We start from the raw sequence: 5,441 nt of genomic DNA on the forward strand, positions 1-5,441 counted from the left end.
GAGCAACCCACAGCGAGGACACAAAACTGCTACACTACAAGGTTGCGGAACGGGAACTGTCCCAATCAGATAGACATCCTGGGAATCCTGGGATGGCTAACCGGTACAAGGGGACTTTGGACATAAGAGTCATTGCTGCTATTTTTACTTGTAGGCGTTTAGAACGAGCCCTGCAGAACCTGCCCTGTTGATTAGGACTAGGAACCCTTCCTTCCTTTGCTTGCTGTGCTATAGGTATGTGAGTACACCGAATAAAGAGGCAGAACTGATCACTCCGGCTTGGTGTCTGGTCTTTGGCTCGCGAGAACCAGGAATTGAAAGAGCTTTATACGGGACTCCTACAAACGGCAACTAAGACCACCGACGAAGCTGTCGAGAAGGGGGTCAACTTGGGGTGCAGACTAGCAAAGCTGAAGGGGCGACTGATGGTCCGCCCCAGGGTACGGGCACATATAATGGGCTCCAACTGGGACCCGGAAGCCTGGCACCCAGAGGAAGAATGGGGTGATGAGGAAATGATAACATCATAGAAGAAGAAGACATTGAGGGAAGGGTACGACCCCTCATCACTAAAACTATCCTGAGCCCTGAAGGGATAGGCAACCTCGAACCCAGAGACCACATCACTGTACGGGATTATTCCCCGACGGAATTGATGGAGGTCCAAAAGCAATACCGGCAGCAGCCTCCAGAAAAGATGCTGTCCTGGATGGTCCGATGCTGGGACCAGAGAGGTGACGGGATTATGTCAGTAGCACAGGAATAGCAGCAACAATAATAATAATAATGGTAATAATAATCGCATTTGTTAAGTGCTTACTATGTTCGAAGCACTGTTCAAAGTTCTAGGGGGAATACTGGGTGTTTAGGTTGTCCCACGTGGAGCTCACAGTCTTAATCCCCATTTTACAGATGAAGTAACTGAGGCCCAGAGAAGTTAAGTGACTTGCTCAAAGTCAAACAACAGACAAATGGCAGAGCCAGGATTTGAACACATGACCTCTGACTCCCAAGCCCATATTCTTTCCACTGAGCTATGAGGAAGTAGCTAAACTAGCTGGAGTAGCAGCTACCCCCCAAGTCAGGCAGCTGTTGAAGGTGGGTCAGGCCAACAGGGACAACCACTCCCTTATAGATTGGGTAGTGGCTGACACCTGGGCCACCCAGGACGAGCTTCCCGCTGATCCATAAGATTGGATGGCTATAGAAGGGGCATGCGCATTACTGAGAAGGTAGGGAATGAGACAGCAAATATATGCCACAGGAGATTATAGCCCCGATGCAGCACTCTTGAATTCCGGGATGCACAGTAAGGTCCTCCAGTCGGTGCCCCCGCCACATGCAGGGAGTGTTGCTGCCCCTGGTTGCAGAAAAGATGGACAAGCCTGTCATAGTCTTATACGGGCTTTGGGGAATCTGAAGGGGATGATTGCAAAGCCTAGCAGGATTCGAGGGGTGGCTCCGACAAAACCCATCGCTCCGGAAGGAGCAGTACAGTAGGTATCCCGATCCCAAATGTGGAGGGATTTAATAGCAGCCGGGACCAAACGAGAAAGGATAAATAAGTAGCCAAACACCTAGCTGTTCTCCCTGTGGAAAAAATTACCTAAGGATACGAGAAATGCCACAGGGGAAGGCAAACCCTCAGCTGAAGTACCCTAAACTGTCAACGGGCACAAAACAGGAGGCCCGTTCACTCAGCCCCGGGTGGTGTCTTCTGCACCGCTGTACCTGGACCTGCGCGAATGGAGAGACCAGCCGTAGGGAAGTGACCAAGGCTCCTCCCTTCAGGTCAGGTCAATCGGAGGGGATTGGAGGCCATATGTTACCCTGACCGTTTACTGGGTTCCCGGTAATATTCAGTCCACCCTCACCTTAGTGGACACCAGTGAGAAGTCACCCTTATACATGGGGCCCCCATCAAATTCACGGGGCCCCGGATGTAGATAGAAGGGTTTGGGGGGCATATCACATCCGCCGTGAGAACCACCCTCCAATTGGGTGTGGGCCGGATGACCCCCTCCAGCTATCAGGTACTCATCAGGGCAGTACACGAGTGTATATTCGGGGTGGTGACATTTGAGGACCGGGACCCCTTCCCTCAATCCCCTCAGTACTGCGGTTGCAGTCCACCCCCCAACCCTCCCGCCCCAGATACCATCCTTTAGGAAGAAGGGTCCGCCAGTCCAGCCAATGGGCTGATCTCAGGGCGGTATGGATGCTCCTATCCACGCTCCCTAATGAAGATGCCTTGGTAAACAATTCATGGGCCGTATACAGCAGTCTAGCCCCGTGGTTGAGGGTGTGGGAAGCCAAGGGGTGGATAGTAGCATGGGGTAAGGTGCGGGAAAAGAGATGTGGCATGACATCGTCCGAATATTAAGAGCCTGTGAGGCCCCCCTCACCATGTACCATGTGCCAACTCACCGGGAGATCCCCGAGAAAGAGGAGGCAGCGCGCTCGTGCAAGTGCGGTAGGAACGGCCTACCAACGCCATCCAGGGGGTATATGAGGCCCTAGCTCATAGCGGGATGGGTGCAGGGCCTCTCCGTCTGGCCCGGGGGGAGGTCAAGGGGAGTACATCCACGTCCTGGAGATGGGGAGAAAGTTCTGCTGCTAAGGAGGTTAGTGTGTAGGGTGGGGGGACAGATGGAAGCGGGGAGGGAAGGAAGGGCAGTTTTATCGTCTGGCTCTTGGGACAGAGCCCTGCACCGACCCCACACCCACCCACCCTCTCCATCATCATGCCCTTATCTCCACACACCCATGTGGGGTCTCCCCATCCCATCCTCCCCCACGTCCTAGGCCCCTAAGTTGTCCCTGTGTCCTGTCCATCCCATCCCCTCCCCACAGCACCTGTATATATATTTGTACAGATTTACTACTCCATTTATTTTCCTTGTACATATTTACTATTCTATTTATTTTGTTAATCATGTGCATTTAGCTTTAATTCTATTTGTTCTGACGACTTGACACCTGTCCACATGTTTTGTTTTGTTGTCTGTCTCCCCCTTCTAGACTGTGACCCCTTTGTTGTGTAGCGACCGTCTCTATATGTTGTCAAACTGTACTTCCCAAGTGCTTAGTACAGTGCTTTGCACACAATAAGCGCTCAATAAATACAATGAAATGAATGAATGAATGAATGAATGAATGAATGAATGAATGAATGCCACATATCGAGCCCGGTGGTGACCAGGGTGGGAAGGAAGCTTCAGGAAGGTATACAAATTCTTGCAAGATTGTAAGCATTGTACGCAAAAGAATTCACGGCCATCTGGCCAACGTAGGGCCTCTGCCCCTTAGCGAGGGAGAGAGGTACACACTCACCGCAGTGGAGTTCGCCTACCCGGTGGCAGCAGCCATGCAGGTAGCTACTATATAAGGGCTTCAGGTGAGGTGGGCTGGTTATGGCTTACTGGCCTACATAGATTCTGATCAGGCGACCCACTTTACGGGGCATGAGGTCAAGGAGTGGGCCGCGCAACATGATATTCTGTGGCTCTTACCCGACTGAAAGTTGACACCACCACTCCAGCACCGTTGACTGGTAGAACTGATGTGTGCTGGGGCACCGACCCTAAAGGATGATGGTTGCCTGCCACTGTAATCGCAGCTGGAGAATACAATGAGACGTGGGAGACTGTGATGGTACTCAACACCAAAGAGCAGGTGCCCCGCCACATTACGGATACTTCTCATGATTGGAGTGTGAACGTCACGATGTCAAAGACAAACATCACTAATGTCACCGCGGAGGGCACCATGTCGTGGCAGATCACCAATGACATGGGAACGAAAGTGACCTGGCTGCACCTCAACCCGATAACTGAGAAACCGGCTGGATATGAGGATCAGGGAGCATTAGCGGCACCCATCATGCTGCCTTGGAGATGCCCCTCCCGGCTCACCCCTCAGTGGCACAAGTATGGTTATTGGCTGAACACCCCGACCCCGGTTTGGGAAAACGCCAAAGATGGTTCCTGGAACTCGGGCACGCCCCTTTTCGATGTCGAAGTAATATCAGACAATATGGACAATGAATACCCAAGGACATGGGCCGCATTGCTATGGGAAGCCACCCTGGAAGGGGCTCGCCTGTACACCCACACTCGATGGACTACCGAGACAATCCCCTGGTCGTTGGAACCATGGTGGGTAAATGCCCATCACCTGAACTTCTCCGCTGCCCTGGCCCAGGTCTGGCGACAATGGAACTTATGGGTAGGGAACCGGTATCCCTCAAGGGCTCCCGGATGGCAAAAGAGAGATATCACTGGATGGGTAGGCAGCGTATTAAGGGTATGGGACCAAGGGGACATACAAGACCTATGGGATGCCCAAGACCAAAACTTACAAAATGAAAACCAGATCTAGCAGCTAATTATCGGTGAAATGTTGAAGGATGCTGGGGGATAGAAAAGAATGGTACTCTCAGCTGGAGCTCTGAAAACATGGGAGGGAATCCTCACAGGGGAGCTGGCCCGCTGGGCCCGAAACGTCACCTGTTCGGATGCCTGCATCCAGACTCAGTTAGCACTGCTACTATATCTCACCACCCTAACAGAAGAAGGAAGCCGACCACAGTGGCCCCCCAGCCTGACTCGTCTGTATCCAGCCTTTATTGTATGGCCGGCCATTCAGGAACTATTCGGCAGGTGTACCACCATTACTGTAAGATGAGGGTATGCCACCCCGTGGGCAGCCGCCCCTGCGAGCCATGGCCCTGGGAGGATTAGGGATTGTGCAGGATGGCAAGAAGGTCGTCCCCCGGGAGAGAGGTGGGGATGGTCGAATGTGTCCAGGAATCAGTGGGAGCCCTTCTCCCCTTCTAGATGTACCCAACTAAAGAGGGATTGGTTCTGCTCACATGACCCCAGGGAGAGTGAGAGCGTATCGGACAGTTGGCTGATTTCCATCACCAGGGTGTAAGAGGCAGACTACTGGTATTTGGGTAATGGGAAATTCTGTTGGACATTCGGAGAACATATAAACATAACCATGATCACCTTTAATTAAAATGTTAGTGCTGCCTGTGATAATTAAACGCTTGTTTGTAGTAATATGTCTTTAGTAGGGTTGAGCATCGGTAATCGTATCGACCTTTCCAGATGGTAGTGGCACGAACAGTATATCCTCCTCTGGGACTTTCCAACGGATCTAGTGGACTCAGTAGCTGGGCCGAAGCAAGTGGAGGAGGCCACAGAAGTTATACGACAAGCCCTGGCAGATGCACAGCAATATTCTCATCACACTGCGCTCTGCCTAACCAAAGCCAGCCTGCAGATACAAACACTGAACCCAAAGATGGTGACAGACTATGGGTGATTCTCATGGCCGTGGGGGTGCGGGAGTGTAGGAGCTGGACATTGTTCCCTGTGGATCGTGCTAGGGTGTGTCGTGCTCTGCGCAGCTTTGGTGCTAGAATGCTGTTACTT

The sequence above is a fragment of the Tachyglossus aculeatus genome, unplaced genomic scaffold (genome assembly GCF_015852505.1).
Source record: "Tachyglossus aculeatus isolate mTacAcu1 unplaced genomic scaffold, mTacAcu1.pri scaffold_100_arrow_ctg1, whole genome shotgun sequence".
Classification (NCBI taxonomy): domain Eukaryota; kingdom Metazoa; phylum Chordata; class Mammalia; order Monotremata; family Tachyglossidae; genus Tachyglossus; species Tachyglossus aculeatus.